Source organism: Loxodonta africana, chromosome 5, assembly GCF_030014295.1.
Source record: "Loxodonta africana isolate mLoxAfr1 chromosome 5, mLoxAfr1.hap2, whole genome shotgun sequence".
Lineage (NCBI taxonomy): Eukaryota > Metazoa > Chordata > Mammalia > Proboscidea > Elephantidae > Loxodonta > Loxodonta africana.
Window position 1 is genome coordinate 99,278,767 of NC_087346.1, and position 20,465 is coordinate 99,299,231.

A 20,465-nucleotide genomic window follows, 5' to 3' on the forward strand; every position below is an offset into this window, starting at 1 on the left:
CGAATAAAAGTACAGTTTTTATGGTTTAGAATCATAAAATTCAATAGCTATGCACGGCTCAAACTATGCTATATTTTCTTGAAAACACATCATCTGCTCGATTTCAAATCAATCTTGACATAAAAAATTAGAACAATAAACATGATTATAATTAGAGGGAGTTTGTTAAATGTGTTTTAATGAGGTCCTATTGTGATATGTGTCTGGTGTACAAGCAGAAATCAAGACTAGCATAATGAAGAAGAAAGAATAAACAAAACCCATGGTTAGTGAACAGACGTAGAGCTTGAAATTGTTTGGTCTAGAAAGACATCTAAAATACAATTTGGTACGTACAGAAAATGTAATTAAACGATAATTGCACTGAAGCACAATGAGTGCGGGATAAACAGCTTGTGAATCAATAAACCATGAGGCAGCAGGCTGAGATATTTATTGATTTATGATTCATTTAGCTCAAAGTTTACTTCAGTTCTAATTCAATTGAAACTACTGTCTTATCCTTCACTGGGAGAGCTGGATGGAGTGATTGTATCATTTTTTTTACGGGGAAAAGATTGTCTGAATTAATGTCATTTTTAGGTTTTATGTGAGTATACTTCTACAAGTTTTTTTTTTTTTTTTTTCTATTTATCTACCAAATCTACACCCCTTGCCCTCCAGTGGATTCCTACTCGTAGCGGCCCCAGAGGACAGAGCAGGACTGCCCCTTAATTTTTCCATGAAGAGGCTGGTAGATTCCAACGGCCGACATTTCAGTTAGCAGCTGTAGCTCTTCACCACTGCACAAACAGGGCTCCAAATCATAGGCTACTATGTATCAGTACATTGAATATTCCTATTGATATTTTCAGATGGCCATGAATTCAGAAAATTTAGGACAGCATATACTTGTGATGAATGAAAACCCTATCATTTCATTACTTTAAGACATGAATGTTATCTTGTGATGAACATCCTATCACAGGTTTCTACCAAAATTATTCTGCATTTTATTGCAAAAAAAAAGCAATTGCACATTTTAAATACATCAGAAACTTTTTTGCTGCCAGAGATAAAATTTTATATTTATGTTGCTACCTTTTAGTATTTTCATAAATGTTCTTAAGGGTCTCTTACTCTTTCCCTGATATTAAGTAGTCCATAAATCAAAACTTGGGGTTTTTTTCCAAGTAATATAAACAGGCAACAATATTTAGCACAAACGGTTCGTGTTCGACTATTAACCTAAAGGTTGGTGGTTGGAACCCACCCAGTGGTACCAGAGAAGAAAAGCCTGGTGATCTGCTTTCCTAAAGATTACAGCCAAGAAACGCTAGGGAGCAGCACTACTCTGTAACATATGAGCTGTCCATAGATTGGAATTGGCTTGATAACAATGGTTTTATTTATTTATTTTGGTTTATTAACACTTGAATTAGGGCAAATTGGAAGTACCTCCTTCTGAGGCTGTGTGCAGCATGCAGAAAGTTTAACACATGAACACTCTTCACTTGCCTTTTTTTTTTTAATTTTAAAATAAAAAACTCATTTTATTTCATTACAGAGAACGTTAGATTTACAAAGGATCACACTGGGGAAATCTCAAATGTATTGAGATGATCAAGAAGTACACAATTTATCACTGAACTTGCATCAGTTAAATACTTCTCAAATGACAAACTAAGAAAAAAGAAGCACAAAGGCTTAGTAATCACAAGGGGACTGTTTACAACTTGAATATTTGGCTTTTGACTCAAATAGTAACCTCGACTCTTCATCACGTTATCACTTCTTTCACAATTTTAGAGAAAAAACGTATTAAAAAAGTGATGGTTAAGACACTAAAGAGAGCATGTGTTATTTCCCCAAATCGGATGAAAAGAAGTTCAGGTCAATTCATGAATTTATTCAGTCAATGACTTTACATTGGTATCAGAACATTTTAACTTTCTTTTTTTGGCATATTTAAATCTTTGGCTTAAGTTCTGCTCTTGCACACTCTGCTCCAGTATTTTCGTCACCAGCTTGAACCTCTCCAATCATTCAAATACATCTCTATAGGCTTTGGTTTCCCCCCAGTGATGTGAAGCACATCCAATACAAAGTTCTTGTAGGGAGGATACAGGTCCCAGATTAAACACCTTGTAACATACCTCAGTTGTTTTTGTTAAGTGGGGCCATGGTGGCAAAGTGGTTAGGAGCTTGGCTGCTAACCAAAAGGCTGGCAGTCCAGATCCTCCTTGGAAACCCTATGGGGCAGTCCCATAGTGTCGTTATGAGTCAGAACCATTGACTCATCAGCAATGGGTTTGGGTTTTCGTTTTTGCTATTAGGTGCCTTTGAGGTGGTCGGACTCTCTGAGGCCCTATGAACAACAGAATGAAATTCTGCCTGGTCCTACACCATCTTCCCAATCACTGCTGTGTTTGAGCCCATTGTTGTAGCCTCTGTGTCAATCTATCTCCTTGAGGGTCTTCCTCTTTTTTGATGACCATGTACTTTACCAAGCATGATATGCTTCCCAGGGACTGGTCCCTCCTGATAACATGTCCAAAGTACAGGAGATAAAGTCTCACCATCCTCACTTCTAAGGAACAACCTGGATGTACTTCTTCCAAATCAGATTTGTTTGTTATCCTGGTAGTTCATGGTGTATTAAATATTCTTCACCAACACAGTAACTCAAAGGCATCAATTTTTTTTTTTTTTTTGGAATTCCTTTTTCATTGACCAGCTTTCACATACAAATGTACTTAGACAATATTTTCCCTCAAAATCAAAAAGATTAGTTAGTTCTAGATTAGGACCATATGGGAGGACTAAGGCAGCTGGATACTTCACAGAAAGAGAGTTCATGTCCCTGGTTTAATAGCACAGAAGGAAACTTGTTGCTAGAATACGACTTGTGTTCCCAGAAGGGAAGCTCTTCTAATTGAGTACCATATGGGGCCCTAATTATAGAAATGTTCTAAAGGACATTTCGGTTACAGTCTTGTGACATTTGGATTTTTTCCACTAATACAGTTTTAATTTTGTTCACTGCTTTCTTCTCATGTGAGAAATTTTATTTTGATTAATAAGGTAATCAAAATAAGTAATGCTAGTCTTCTAGATATAAACACATGTATGTTTTGAACTATTAAACATTAATTCTTTAATTTTTTTTCAGGGGAATGGTAAGCTATGTTCTGGGAACTAATAAGTCACTAAGAAGGAATTGACAAAGATAAACACTATTCTTATTCATATAGAGTTTACATTCTATTGAAGGAAACTTACAAATGATCAATTACAGTAAAGAGTGGTCAGGTGGCTGAAGTACAAGGTGTTATGAAAGCAAAAGAAGACCCATTAAATTGACAGGGTAAGAAAAAATTCAGATGACATAAGCTAAGCTGATATCTGATAGACAAAAAAAAAAAATCAGTTAATGAACTATTGTTTGTATCATTAATGCCCCGTGAGTGATATTATTGAGGCGGTGGTAAAACTCTTTATTATCAGAATAAAAACAAAAAACTAAACCATGAATCAATCCAGGGTTGTCAACTATACCAGTATCTAGAGAAATGTTAATGCATTTCAGATGTGCAATGAACTACTATGAAAGTATTTTTAAGTTATGCATTCAAAGCCTTTGATAAATTTAAAGAATAATTTTTATAAAATGCACTAAAAATTGCTCCAGGCTCATCTTGTATTTTTCCTGTCCCAGTCCTAGAACAAGCCATTTCTCCAAGGAATTATGGTCCCTTTTATTGGAAAATGGTATTAGAAAACAAGATATGTATGCGTGGTATGCTCATAGTCACTAGGAAGTAACCAATTCTAAACCATTTCAGTGGACAAAGCTATAAAACACACCTATGTACAATACTGGGGAAGTTAAAACAACTTGACCAAGGCAAGGGCATGGAAGCTTCATAGACACATCCAAACTCCCTGAGGGACCAAATTACTGGGTTGAGAGTTGGGGACCATGGTCTTGGGGGACGTCTAGCTCAATTGGCATAACATAGTTTATAAATATAATGTTCTACATCCTACTTTGTTGAGTAGCATCTGGAGTCTTAAAAGCTTAAACACTATCGAATATACTCCACTGGTCCCACTCCATTTGGAGCAAGGGAGAATGAAGAAAACCAAAGATACAAGGGAAAGATTAGTCCAAAGGACTGATGGGCTACAACTACCACAGCCCCCACCAGACTGAGTCCAGCACAACTAGATGGTGCTGGGCAACCACCAACTGCTTTGGGAAGGATCACAATAGAGAGCCCCAGACAGAGCTGAAGAAAAATGTAGAACAAAATTCTAATTCACAAAAAAAGACCAGACTTACTGGTCCAACAGGGACTGTTAAAAACCCAAGAATATGGTCCCTGGACACCCTTTTAACTCAGTACTGAAGTCACTCCTGAGGTTCACCCTTTAGCCAAAGAGTAGACAGGCTCATAAAACAAAACGAGACTAAATGGGCACACCAGCCCAGGGGCAAGAACAAGATGGCAGGAGGGGACAGAAAAGCTGGTAATGGGGAACCCAAGGTTGAGAAGGGGAGAATGTTGACATGTCGTGGAATTGGCATTGGTTAATGTCACAAAACAGTATGTGTATTAGTTGTTTAATGTGAAACTAATTTGTTCCATAAACCTTCATCTAAAGTAGAATTAAAAAAAGAAGGGAAAGAAAGAAATTCAGTCATGTTCTAAATCTTCTGGTCATAAAAAGAAGTTGGTAAATAATAATAATGGCATATAATTATTGAGTACTTAATGTGTACAGGCACTAAGCTAAGTAATTTAATTAGATTACTTCGTTTAATCTTCCCAATTGCCTTATGAGATAGGGTCCATTTATTGGATATGCAAATTGAGAATTAGAGAGAGTTAAGCAATAACTTACCCAGCAACACAAGGCTAGTAAATAACAGCCAGAATTTGAACCTGAGCAGTCTAACTCCAAATCCAGTATTCTTAATCAACAACTTCTCATACAATAAAACACATATTTCTCTTTTTCAGAGCCTATCTTTATGCTATGCAGAAACTTTAATTTTTGCACATCCGAGAAAGAGACGTGAAAAATTTCTTCTCTAAAAGACTCAATAAAAGCTAAACATATGTATGTATACCCAAACCTACCCCCTGCCATGAAGTCAATTCCAACTCACAGGGTTTCCAAAGCTGTAAATCTCTACATAAGCAGACTGCCACATCTTTCTCACTATGTATGTATAAACATGTGTAAATACATCTATAGTTATTTCTCTACCATTTCTTCTTTCTCTCTGTGTATGTTTATTAAAGTAAAACTACTTCATACCGATGTCTTCAACTCTAACGTAGTGTCACATGGTTCATGCCAGCCTGCCCCTTGCTTATCTGTAACTTCCCTCTCTTATAGTGAATAATCTGAGTCTCACCCTCACCACCCATTTACTTTTTTCTTCATCGCTGGCATATGTATGAAGGACCTTCAGAATTATTAAATCATACCTCCATAAGAAACATCTTTTGCAACTAGAGAGCAGCGTTTATATACAGTTCCTTTGTCTTTAGTTTTATGATTTCCAAAGCGCCATTTTTCAAAGTTTCGAAGGTCAGCTCCCTTTTTACACACCCTCTTCAATGAGGTTATCTCCTATATTTGTTACAATTAGGTTATTGTGTCCTAGTCTGCATTCTATCCTGAGATTCTTGAACTCCTGGTTGATGTCTTTTTTTTTTTTTTTTTTACTGATGTATTAAAGTTCACCCTTTGTTATATACCAGTCTTATGGATTTTAAGAGAAAACCATCACCCCAAGAGCATACAGAATAATTTCATCACTTTAAAAATTAGCCTGTGTTCTTTTTGTAGGAGTCCCCATGGTGCAGTGGTTAAAGCACTTGGCTACTAACTGAAAGGTCAGTGGTTTGAACCCACCAACCACTCCACAGGAGAAAGATGTGGCAGTCTGATTCCATAAAGATTTATAGCCTTAGAAATTCTAGGCAGTATTTCCACTCTGTCCTGTAGGGTTCCTGTGGGTCAGAATCAACTAGACAGCAGTGGGTTTTGTTTGGCTTTCAGTTCTCTTTGCAGTCAGCACCCCCTCCTCGCCCCATCACATAACCCCTGGTGTTTTAGTGTCTTGGTGCTACTGTAACTGGAGTACCACAAGTAGATGGCTGAAAGAGCAGAAATTTATTTCTCACAGTTTAAGGGGATAGAAGTCCAAATTCATGGCATCAGCTTGAGGGGAGGGGGTCTCTTTCTCTCTCCATCCTCTCTGGGAGGAAGTCTTTGTCTCAGTTTCTCTAGCCAGATCATACCTCCGTTCCTTATTGAACTCAAGCGGCATCTATCTTTCCTTGGTTTGTGCTTGCTTGTCTCTGTGTCTATGCTACTGTTTTCTATCCCCGGAAGTGATTAGGTTTAAGACACTCCCTGTACTCATATTACCTCATTAACGTAATAAAGAAAACCCAATTCCCAAATGGCATACATCCACAGGTATAGAGATTAAGATTCCAACACATATAGGGCTGGGAGGGGGGGAGGGGGAAATTCAATCCATAATACCTGGTAACCACAGATTTGTTTTCCATCCATATAATCTTACCTTTTATAGCATATCATTGACTTCCTATAACATGTATCCTTTGGTGTCTGGCATTTTTCCCTCATTAAAGTGCATATTAAATTCATTTTGTTAAGGTTTATTATTTCGCATATAGAGATACACAATTGTTTCAGCATCATTTGTCGAAAAGCCAATCCTTTTTCCATTAAAATAACTCTCTATCTTTGTCAACAATTAAAAAACTATATTTCTGTAGGTATATTACTGTAATCTTTAGTATATTCAGTGATCTATGTTTAACGTTGCAAGGAATGGGAATTCCAGAACACTTAATTGTACTCATGAGGAATCTGTGCATGGATCAAGAGGCAGTCTTTCGAACAGAGCAAAGGGATATTCTGTGGTTTAAAATCAGGAAATGTGTGCATCAGGGTTGTGTTCTTTCACCATACCTATTCAATCTGTATGCTGATCAAATAATCCAAGAAACTGGACTCTATGAAGAAGAATGGTGTATCAAGATTGGAGGAAGACACATTAACAACCTGGGTTGTGCAGGTGACACAACATTGCTTGCTGAAAGTGAAGAGGACTTAAAGCACTTACTGATGAAGACCAAAGACCACAGCCTTCAGTATGGGTTACACTTCAAAATACAGAGAGCGAAAATCCTCACAGCTGCACCAATAGCAACATTATGATAAAGTGAGAAAATGTTGAAGTTGCTCAGGACTTCGTTTTATATGGGTCCACAATCAACACGCATGGAAATGGGAGTCAAGAAAACAAAGGACACATTGTATTGGGCAAATCTGGTGGAAAAGACCTCTTTAAAGTGTTACAAAGCAAACATGTCACCTTGAAGACTAAGGTGCACCTGATCCAAGCCATGGTGTTTTCAATTGCTTCATATTCATGTGAAAGCTGGACAATGAATAAGGAAGATGGAAGAAGAATTGATGCCTTTGAATTGTGGTGCTGGAGAAGAATATTGAATGTACCACGAACTGCCGATAGAACAAACAAATCTGTCTTGGAAGTAAAACCAGAATGCTCTTTAGAAGGAAGGATGGTGAGACTACATCTCACATACTTTGAACATGTTATCTAAAGGAAGGATCAATCCTTGGAAAAGAACATTATGCTTGGTAAAGTAGAGGGTCAGTAAAAAAGAGGAAGACCCTCAATAAGATGGATTGGCACAGTGGCTGCAATTGTGGGCTCAGCATAGCAAGGATTGTAAGGATGGCGCAGAACCAGGCAGTGTTTCATTCTGTTGTATATAGTGTCACTGTGAGTTAGGACAGACTCCAGGACACCTAACAACAACAACATGTCTGTTCTTTCACCAACACTACACTGTCTTGACTGTTGTTGTTAGAAGCCATGGAGTCATATCCAACTCACAGCAATCTTATGTACAAAAGAATGAAAAACTGCCTGATCCTGCACCATCCTCATTATCGTAGTTATGTTTGAGCCCATTGTTGCAGCCACTATATCAACCCATCTAAAGGGTCTTTCTCTTTTTCACTGACCCTCTACTTTAGCAAATATGATGTCCTTCTCCAAGGACTGGTCCCTTCTGATAACATGTCCAAAGTATGTGAGACAAAGTCTCACCATCCTAGCTTCTAAAGGACCATTCTAGCTGTACTTCTTTCACGATAGGTTTGTCTGTTCTTCTGGCAGTCCATGATATATTCAATATTCTTCTCCAACACTATAATTCAAAGGCGTCAGTCCTTCTTTGGTCTTCCTTATTTATCATCCAGCTTTCACACGCATATGAGATGACTGAAAACACCACGGCTTGTGGATTTTTAACACTTTAAAGAGACCTTTTGCAGCAGATTTGCCCAATTCAATATGTCGTTTGAGTTCGTGATTTCTGCTCTCATGAGTACTCATTGTGGATCCAAGTAAAATGAAGTCCTTGAGAATTTCAAGTTTTTCTCTGTTTATAATGACATTGTTTATCGGTCCAGTTGTGAGGATTTTTGTTTTCTGTATGTTGAAGTGTAATCCATACTGAAGGCTATGGTCTTTGATCTTCATCAAATAGTGAAAGGATGCAACCCTGGCATATCCCTTTCATGACTTTAAATCAAGCAGTATCTCCTTGTTCTGTTAGAATAACTGCCTCTTGGCCTGTGTACAGTTTCCTCATGAGCACAATTATGTGTTCTGGAATTCCCATTCTTTGAAATGTTATCCATATTTCTTTATGATTCACAGAGTTGAATGCTTTTGCATAGTCAATAAAACAGAGGTAAACTTATTCCTGATAGTCACTACTTTCAGCCATGATCCATCTGACATCAGCAATGATATTCCTTGTTCCATGTTCTTTTCTGAATCTGACCTGAATTTTTGCAAGTTCCCTATCCATGTACTCCTGCAACCACATTTGATGATCTTCAGCAAAGTTTTGGAGCTCTGGTGGCACAGTGGTTAAGAGCTATGGCCTGCTACAGCTGTTAACTAAAATGTCAGAGTTCAAATCCACCAGTCTCTCCTTGGAAATCCTATGGGCCAGTTCTACTCTGTCCTGTAGGGTCACTGTGAGTCAGAATCCTCTCTAGGGCAACGAGTTTGATTAGGCTTTTTTTTTTTTTTGTCAGCAAAATTTTACTTATGTGTGATATTAATGATATAGTTCAATAATTTCTGCGTTCTTGACTACTCTAGCTTAATGGTAACTCTTCAGATTGGCTAATATGAATCTTCTGACTCTGACTTTTTTCAGAATTCTTTTGGCTACCAGCTCTGGTGGCCTAGTGGTCAAAAGCTCAGGTGCTAACCAAAAAGTCGGCAGTTCAAATCCACCCACTGCTCCTTGGAAACCCTGTGGAGCAGTTCTACTCTGTCCTGCAGAGTCATTATGAATTGGAATCAACTCAAAGGCAACAGTTTTGGTTTTTCATAGTAATGGCCTTGCCATGCATATTTTATAATCAACTTATCCACATCTCCTAAAAAACCTCAGTGATATTTTCATTTTGACTACATTGAATCTATAAATAAAATTAAGGAGATCTGACGTCTTAACAATATTGAGTCCTCTAATCCATGAGCAAAGTATTTTTCTCAACTGATTTTGAATTATCATTAACTTTTTTTCTCATCAGTGTTTTGTCATTTTCAGCATACAGACCATGCTGAATTTTGTTAGATTTATACTTCAGTACTTCATTTATTTGGTACTATTTAAAGTATATATATATATATATATATATATATTCATTTCAAATTCCCCTTGTTCATTGCTGGTATATAGCAATGCAATTTGTATTAACTTTGTGTCCTGTAACCTTGATAAACTCACTTCTTAGCTAAGGGCAAGAAATGGGACTATGTCATGTATGAAGACTACATCTCTTTGTACACCAAATACTGATACAATCTTTTAATTGTATTTGTATTCAAGAAAGATAATAAATTTTGATGTTGTTATAATAAACTTCTGTTTTAAGAAATAGAAAAGGGATGATCATTCAATGGTATCAATTTTATTTGTGTTTTAATGGAATACGTGTAAATTGTTTATTTAAAAAATGGAGAAAGCAAAAATACTTAGTGATATAAGGAGATGGTATAGTAATCTTGTGAATATTAAGAATGTGGTACAACCAATTTATAGTGCTCTCCAAAAAGAGTCAAGTATATGTGCTCAGAGAATGTTAAACTTCTTTCTGTATTACTCATTACCACACTTTGAGATCATTAATGACTCATTTACACATTCAATCAATTTGTGAGTGTTTGATTTTGAGGAAGCTTAATGAGAAGTCCCCGTGGTACAATAGTTAAGCACTTGGCTGCTAACTGGAAATTGGCAGTTCAAACTCAGCAGCAGAGCCAGAGGAAAAAGATATGGCACTCTCCTCCCATAAAGATTTACAACCTGGGAAACCCCTGAAGCAATTCTACTCTGTCCTATAGGGTCACTGTGAGTCAGGATCAACTCCATGGCAAAGGGTTTGGTTTTGGTTTTTTAAATGAGATATTGGGCTAAAAGAATTCCATGACATAGTTTTATCAAGGACCTTTTGGATGGTTTCCTGCAGTGACTGCTCCAATATTATGATTATTAAATTCTAAACTACTAATTCTAGACCAATTGAGGATAACGTTCAAGAATTGTATATGAGTTTTGATAAAATGGAATGCCAGTTTAAATGTCTGTGTCAAGATAAACTAAAACCTTAAGTAGATAAAATATTTTATAACTTCTCTAAACATTAGGACATATTCTATGTGTACAAACATAAAGGAAAGTCAAAATAATGAATCTGAGCATTAAGTATCACATAGATAAGTTGTAATACAATTAAATGCTATTTCTTTTATAATAATTGGAACTCTATTAAGTAGAATCTTCAGCTGAAGATCATTCAAAAATGGTTGCAGCAGTATATTGACAGGGAAGTGCCAGAAATTCAGGCTGGTTTCAGAAGAGGGTGTGGAGCCAGGGATATCATTGCTAATGTCAGATGGATCCTGGCTGAAAGCAGAGAATACCAGAAGGATGTTTACCTGTGTTTCATTGACTATGCAAAGGCATTTGACTGTGTGGATCATAACAAATTATGGATAGCATTGCAAAGAATGGGAATTCCAGGACACTTAATTGTGCTCATGAGGAACCTTTACATAGATCAAGAGGCAGTTGTTTGGACAGAACAAGGGAATACTGATTGGTTTAAAGTCAGGAAAGGTGTGTGCCAGCGTAGTATTCTTTCACCATACCTATTCAACCTGTATGCTGAGCGAATAATCTGAGAAGCCAGACTATATGAAGAAGAACGGGGCATCAGGACTGAACGAAGACTCATTAACAACCTGGGTTATGCACATGACACAACCTTGCTTGCTGAAAGTGAAAAGGACTTGAAGCACTTAATGATGAAGATCAAAGACCACAGCCTTCAGTATGGATTACACCTCAACATACAGAAAACAAAAATCTTCACAACTGGAACAATGAGCAACATCATGATAAATGGAGAAAAGATTGATGTTGTCAAGGATTTCATTTTACTTGGATCCACAATCAAGAGCCATGGAAGTAGCAGTCAAGAAAACAAGAGATGCATTGTGTTGGGTAAACCTGCTGCAAAGGACCTTTTTAAAGTGTTGAAGAGCAAAGATGTCACTTTGAAGACTAAGGTGAGCCTGACCCAAGCAATGGTATTTTCAATCACGTCATGTGCATGTGAAAGCTGGACAATGAATAAGGAAGACCGAAGAAGAATTGACTCCTTTGAATTGTAGTGTTGGCAAAGAATATTGAATATGCCATGGACTGCCAAAAGAACAAACAAATATGTCTTAGAAGGAGTACAACCAGAATGCTCCTTAGAAGCAAGGATGGCAAGACTGGGTCTTACAGACTTTGGACATGTTGTCAGGAGGGATCAGTCCCTGGAGAAGGACATCATGCTTGGCAGAGTACAGGGTCAGCGGAAAAGAGGAAGACCCTCAATGAGGTGGATTGACACAGTGGCTGCAACAATGAGCTCAAGCATAACACAATTGTAAGGATGGCGCAGGACCAGGTAGTATTTCGTTCTGCTCTGCCTAGGGTCACTATGAGTCGCAACCGACTTGACAGCACCTGACAGCAACAATATTAAGTAGAAAAATTGGACTTACCATAATTTGAAGTTGGATCATAAAACTATATAACAGAACTGAAAAATGACAGATTTTAGAAGTTTTTATTTTTAGTAAAACTTATGTATCTTTTTTTGGATATAAAGTTATATAAAATATAACATGTTTAGAGACATTTGTGCAAGTAATTAGATATGATCGTGAACTTTTTAAAGCTAGCCTTTATCAACTAGGCTTGTTATTCTTAATTTTATTGTTACTCTTGTATCTTGAATGTTGAAATAACAATGACGTTTCATCTCAGGGGGACAATATAACTAGATGAACATACACATATCACTCACACTCTAAGAGCAAAATTTTTCCTATGCTTAAAATGAATCTCATCAATACTGTCTTGTATTTCTTACAGAGTTATTGTGAGGGTGGAATATGCATTTATGAGTAGCTATGAGTGCAAGTTCAAGTTGAAGCTAAAGAAAATTGAAATTAATCCACGAGAGCCAAAGTACGACCTTGAGTGCGTCCCACCTGAATTTAGAAACCATCTCAAGAATAGATCTGATGCATACAATGGAGTAGAACTGCTCCATATCCTTCATGGAAGCAGATAATCAGTCTTTTTCTTCTTCACTACCACTGGGTGGGTTTAAACCACCAACCTTTATGTTAGCAGTCAAGTGCAAACTGTTCGTGTCACGTAGTCATTTAGATTACAGTAATAATATCTAGAATTAATACCACATTGAAAGTCATCATGTGTTCCAGAAATGGGTCGCACATTCAAGTATCAGCATGAACTCTATTTGAATCACCCATGAATTTAAAGTTTCTAAAGCCATTAATATAACCAGGTCATTCAAAGCAATCCCATGTACTGAGAATTTTTTTTAATTCTCCTGGAATCCAGATTTCTGGGGTCACGGAGTTGAGGTGATTCACTAAGGCCATTTGCCGTTAGTTGTCCTTTTGAACTTTAAGCCTTGAAGAAACTGGTTTCTAAAAATTCACCTTTGAATCAAACAGTGTCTAGATAAGCTAGTAAAACCAGTTTCCATTGGCCATTATGTTTTTTGAAGAATTCAGTCAGTTTCGGGAAACAGAGATTCTAAAACTCAGACTGGAAGCTATATTTTAGGGTAAATCAGTAATTATTTTACTTGTTTTTCAAGACAATCATTTATGAAATCTCTCCTGACCACAAATTGCTTCTCAGTACTGTTCTAGCTGTTTTTCCAAAGTAATGCCCATAAGATTTGGTATAAGAGTGTTTTGAGGTTCTCTCACCTTCGGAACATTTTTGTTGCTCTACTTGAGATGTTACCCCAATTTACAAATTGTATATTCAATAAACTTCATTCAGTTTCTATTATTGGCTTAATATGGTTTTTGTTTGAACAGAAAATGGTGTCAGGAGATCTTGAAGGCATCTTCTCACATCCCTGAATTTTTGGAGGGAATCAGTAACTGGGCCCATAACATAGAGCATTATTTTTTTGCTCCCTGCTTCTCTACAGTCTCTTTGGGGTCCTGGTAAGAACTCTCAGGTCTTGAGCTCCATATCTTGTGTTGCAGCTTGGCAGCTTAATTGAAATTGATTTAAATTATAAGAGACTGGATCTCTAGCCCGCAGAATGAACTATATTCCAAAAGAATGAACTAGGTTCTGAAAAAAATGAAACTAGATTTTGTATGGTTGTTACAAAGGAATGCCAGAGTTTTTAAGCCACAAAAATGTGTGGACATGAGCCAAGGACCTTAAAAACCTCCAGGGTACTCTCCATCAACAGAGAGACACTTGTGTGAGGATAAGCTTGGACACGAGATGGGCCAGAGTGTTGGGCACCTGCCATAAGAAAACTCTCATGCAATGGAGATAAACTGTAAAACAAAACATTGACCAAATCTCTCAGCAGACTCTCTGCTAGGAATTTTGTTTGACGCTGAGAAATCAAAGTTTTAGTCTAAGGAAATAGGATCCTTGCCATCTTAGACAGGTGAGCTTGGAGCTTCTCCCTACCGGGACACTGTTCATGTTCAACAACACTATAAGCTGAATACTGTTGTTGTTGTTGTTGTTGTTAGGTGCTGACAAGTCAGTTCTGACTCATAGTGACACTATGTACAACAGGACAAAACACTGGCCAGTCCTTTGCCATCCTCTCAACTGTTGTCATGTTTGAGCCCACTGTTGCAGCTACTCTGCCAGTCCATCTTGTTGAGGGTTTTAAGCTAATAATAATAATAGAAGTAATTTGGAATTTCAGTAGTCACTTTGGGAAAATGAGTTCTTATCTGCTCTGCCTTTTTCCTTCCACTTTGGGAAAAAGAGTTCCCATTCATGTTGCCTATTCTTTCCTCTTTAGGAAATCTGTGTTTGGTGCTCAGGTTTCTTCCAAACCCCCCAAAAATTCATTGCCGTAGAGTTGATTCCTACTCATGGCGACCCTAGAGGACAGAGTAGAACTGCACCATAAGGTTTCCAAGGAGCACCTGGTGGATTCGAACTGTCAACCTTTTTGGTTAGCAGCCATAGCTCTTAACCACTATGCCACCAGGGTTTCCCAGGTTTCTTCAGAGGGTCTGAAATCCCTCCATTTGAGATGGGCAAGTTAGTAAGTTTTATCTCAAACCTGTTTTTCTGTTGAATTGGGTCTACCTTACCAAAGAATTGCTGTAGACATTAGAAAAAAACTGGGTTCCCTACTTGCTTTGTTTTGTGTTGTGTCGTTTAAGAGACTATGCCTGGTTATTTGAGCTGGCCTCACAGACTGGTGAATTTTCTTTTTTTTTTTCTTTTGTCTTGTTTTATTTTGAGAGCTTGACTCTGATCTAGAGAGAGTGTTGTGTCTGAGTTTTCTGTTTTGCATCAGATTGGAGATAGTGGCTGACCATTGCCAATGTTTTTCTTGAGGTTGTCTTAACTATGCTTGTCTTACTAAATGGCAGGATTCCCTAAGAATAATTTGAGTTTTAGTATCTCCTTTGAGAAACTATTATAAATTGGTCTATTTGAAAATTACACTGAAAAAAGGATGGATTGTTTATTTTTATTGGTAGAACAAGGCCTTAAAAAAGACAAAAATTATTCTAAATTGTCTCTCTAAAAGATTCTTTAAAGCACACAGAAGATAGGGTTATGGAAGTACTGATAATCATTGTCATGATAATTATAAAGAATTATCTATAAAACCCATGTTTGAAGTATTGATTCAACAGTAGTTATTTGGCTGGGGTATTTAAATTTACTTGATGTCATTTCAATCTATCTGCATTAAGAAAATTTGAAAATAACTCTAGAGGGAAAAGTCAAGTATTTTCATGATGTTTATTCTAATTAACCAGTGACTTAAAGAATACCGGTAACTCTGTTGCCCTTATGTACCTCACTGGGAATACTGAAATGACAACCTCTAATTCCTATTCCTTGACAGCAGTGTTGTGAAAGACTCCCAAGCTGTTAAAATTGCTATTACGCCCTCTTAAATGATCAAACCTATGATCAAAGTCTTTGAACAAATAATAACAAGCTGTAATAATAATATTAATATATATTACATTCATATAGATTTTCACATTTTACCACTTTCCCATATATGAAATGATAATAATAAATGTTGCCAAGGAGCCAATTCTAACTCATGGTGACTCCATGTGTGTCAGAGTAGAACTATACTCCACAGAGTTGTCAATGGCTGATTTTTTGGAAGTCGATCACCAGCCCTTTCTTCTGAGATATCTTTGGATGAACTCAAACCTTCAGCCTTTCTTTTAGTAGCCAAGTGCATTAACTGTTAGCACCACCCAGGGGCCCCCAACAGTATCATAGGTAAATAGATAAATAGACAGACAGATAGACAGATAGGTAATGGCTAGACATATGAAGACTTTCACATCTATGTATCTATAAACATATATTACCATTTATGCAGGAGGTAGTGCTTTGGATTTGCTTTGTTAAAGTCTTGTTTATCTCATCTCTGAAAGAGTTAAATAACACTAATATATTTTATTTGTTTATCTTTCTTTGCTAAAGAACTTTGAGAAAAATCAGTTGGAATGATAAACTTAATTGGAAGAGGACGATTTTTTTTTTTTCGATCAATAAACAGAGAGCAATTTGCTGTAATGATAAAACAACAATTCTAGAATTGGTTAGAACTAAATTTGATTGCCAGGACTAATAATACTTCCTAGCTATGTGCATTTGGGCCGACTACTCCCTAAGCCTGAGGTTTCTCATACAGAAATTTCTCTTGGCTATTTCTTGTAAGGAATTGCAAAGAATGCTTAAAAAGTGTTTAGCCTAACGTTGTAGACAAGGAATAAATGCTGGCTATTAAAAAAAAAAAAGAAAAAAATTTCTTTTTTTTTTTTTATTGTTACAGTGTTCAGCTTACAGATTAATTAAGTCAAATAAAGTGTCCCATGCTTAGTAGATTTTCAATAGATTGCTTCTGGAGGTTCTATCAATACCTGTATTAAAGGTCAAAACTCTTTTTAAAAGGTTTTATTGTACCTAATTAATTTATAAGAGACAGGACCTGACCTGCAGTATATTTAATAGCACGTGAATTAAGTTATCAGGGATCTCTACTCCCACCTCATAAGTTAGTGTTGGGAGGATTTAAGGACACTATTAAGTCCTTTAAGCTCCTTGGAGGAACTGTACCACAGAAACACAAAAGGTTATTTGCACATGCATCACAGAAGTACCAGAGGGACCCATGAAATTGTACTGCAGTTGGCCTTTTATCACGGTAGGATGACATTGGGAATTGACTACTCTGGATGAATGCAGGTCTCCAGTGCAACTTGGGTTAAAAGGTAGAAAAGTCAAATTGCAAGGCCAAGGAAGGTATTCCCTGAGTAATGAAGTGTGTTTTGAATGCTGTGCATCACTTACGTATGAGAAATGAATAGCTTTTATCATGCTCTGTATCCCACATCCAAACAATTTGATTCCAATGATTGCTACTTCTTTTAATCTAATGGTCAGGTTTAACATTTCAAAGACATACCTACCTCTGTAAGTAAATGCATTGGCTGAAGAGTGTAGAGGGCTTTATATAGGTTATTGCAAGAGTGCCAGCTAATCAAATTACCATTTAGACCAGTACTTTGCAGCACATATATTTTAAAATTCCTTTTAATATATTAGTAATTTTTTTTGCAATTGATTATTCAATTTTTCTTTATTTTGATATTATACAAAAAATGGCTAAATTCTATTATTAAATGTTTCCTTTCAAATCAGCCATTTCTAGATTATAGTAACTGCACTTAAAATTATTTGTAAGACTTGTCTGGTAAAAATACACTTTGTGGAAGCCTTCCTCATTCTTCCTGTTTGAATCTTTGAATTTCAAAGTTTACATGACCAAACCTGCTGGAAATTTTCTAAACAAAAGGCCAAATCTCTGCTCTCTACACATGTTCAGCTTTGTTATCATTCAGCTAATGAAACATACATAAGTAGATAAAAAGAAGTTTCAGAAAGTTATTGGGATAAGATTATATTGATTAAACATTATAGGAAATTTATCTTACTGTATCTAAGATCACAAATCAAAACATGATTTGATTATAAAACAGGCGTAGATCAAAGAATTTTTTGTAATGCTAAGAAGATGGACTTTTGTAATTATAGTCCTTTAAAACTTGTAAGAGTGTGAAAAAAAATACCATCCCTCAGTATCTATACTGCTGGTTTCTGTCTCATATATAACTGTAAAAATATATTATCACCATCAGAGAACAACCTCATCTGAAAGGTGAGATAGGTATAGGGCTTCTGCTTCTGATGTGCTCCAATCATGTAAAATTTTCATTCCTTCTGCTTATAATCACATGATTAGCTAGAACTACCTGAACCCCACACCTGGTCTTTCTTTGCTCCTCACTCAGTATTGATCTGACCTGGGAGAATTGAGAAATTTATTTCTTAAATCATTGTTGAAGGTGGTGGTGGTTCGGTGGTAGAATTCTTACCTTCCATGCAAGAGACCCAAGTGTAATTCCTGGGCCAATGTACTTCAAGCACAACCACTAACCATATGTCAGTGGAGGCTTTTGTATTGCTTTGATGCTGAACAGGTTTTAGTGGAGCTTCCAGACTAAGACAGACAAGGAAGAAAATTCTGGTGACCTAGTTCTGAAAATCAGCTAATGAAAATTTTATGGCTCACAATGGTCCAATACTCATGGGTTCCCCATGAGTCAGGGCAGAATCAACAGCAACTAACAACAACAAATCATTGTCATGGTTCCAGCCTTTGCTTAATCTTCACCATATTCATCCTCTCCCAGACTCCACCCTACTCCATTTGCTAGCTTCTGTGGAATCCTCCTGGCTGTTATAAATTGCTCAAGTGAGTCTAGAACTGTTTTTACTCTGAAGCTGAGTGCATCTTTTTTTTTTTTTTTAATACAAAATCCTAACTAACATTTATGCACAGCTTTGTTTTCTCTGTCCTGGTTTCATAGTGGCATGGTCACACAAGTGGAGGATTTTCATTGCCAAAGGATAACCCTCTGTGTAACATATTAATCATTTGCTCCAACCAAACCTGAGAAATAAACCTGAACTCCAACAAAACCTAAGAAATAAAAATTACACTTCAAAATACCTCACACAGAGGAAAGGAAAAAAAAAATTCTGTAAACTTGTGTTACTTTGGGTTAACATGCACTCATACTGGAGTAGAGTGGGTCCCAATTCAGTGTGAATGGTGTCCTTATAAAAGAGGAGAAGAGACACAGACAAACAAAGGGAACAGGGACATGTGAAGGGAGATACAGAGATTGAAGTTTATGTTGCTACAAACCAAGGATTGCTTGGGACTACCAGAAGCTAGAAGAGACAAGAAAAAAGCCTCCAGAGCCTGTAGAGGGAGCATGCCCTGCCAACACACTGAATGAAGACTTCTAGCCTCCGGACCTGTGATGCAATTCATTTCTGTTGTTTTAAACCATCCCATCTGCAGTACTTTGTAACAGCAGCCTTAGGAAACTCATATATAATCTTATACTTACGTCTTTATTTCACTCAGACTTGGTTTATACCTAGCTTCAAAGAGAATATTAATGTATTTTATTCATTACTATTTATTATTAATTTATTCAACTAATTTATAGAGTATTAAGTGCTGGGACTGGGTTATCTGATGAACAGATCACTGTTTCAGTTAATAAAGAATGTGTAGTCTATCGATGAAATTAGAACAGGTACTGGAAAATCACAACATTGTTTAAAGTTGGGGTACTATAATGTCTGATTCACCATTCTCCAGGGCCAGATATATAGATAGGGAAAGACTTTCCTGAAGACACGATGTCCAGGTTAGAAATAGTAAGAATTAGCCGGGGCATAGGAAGGTATGGAGAAGCAAAAAGCACTCCAAACTTTGTGAATAGCAGGTTCGAGACCCCGCAGTATTCTGATAACAATGTTCAATATAGACAGGATGCATGCTAATCTCTGGAAAATTAAATACTTAATGAGAAAGAACTTTGAAAAGTGAAATATGCTATATAAGTGTAACAGAGTATTATCTCTAATAAATTTTGTCAAAAGTACCAAAAAAAAAAAAAAGACAGGATTAAAAGTCTACTTGATTTTAAACACATTATTTTATTTTCTGTAGGCCATAGGCAAAGCATCTAGTTAAGTTTAAATGCATTTTATTCCTTCTAAAACCTTCTTTTTATTTTGCAATGTGATATTTTGGTACTATTCTAGATATAAAAAGATTACATACAACTATTTTCCCCATAGGCATTTTCTGAAATTTAGTTACATTTGTATTCAGCCTAATTATCAGCTAGGAAGAAATGTTATGAGTGCTACACACATTTATTCAGGGCAAAGTTGTCATAACTGCATAAGTAACAATCAGAAACTCATATATGATGGGATATTTTACCGATACATACTTTACAAAAAGATCTGAGAGGAGAGTGAGGGAATTGACCATCTCCTGGGAGAAAAGTTAGCATATCACAGATTTTCAGCCCCACCTGTTGGGAGAAATTGTCTTCTTAAACAAACAAAAGCACTGCTGAGCTGGCTACAAAGCAGGGTTTCTGAACATCAGTCCACTGATAGGCCATATTAGAATTCCTTGTGTGGCTTAAAGAATATAAGGTCCTTCCCTTAGAGATTCTGAATCAGTTTGTGGCTCTGTATACCTAGCGTAAGGTCCAGGAATTTATAGCTTTAAAACAAAAGATTAGAAATAGTGGAAAACATTGACAAATGATGCCACGTTTCAAACCCTTCCAAACACAAAATATA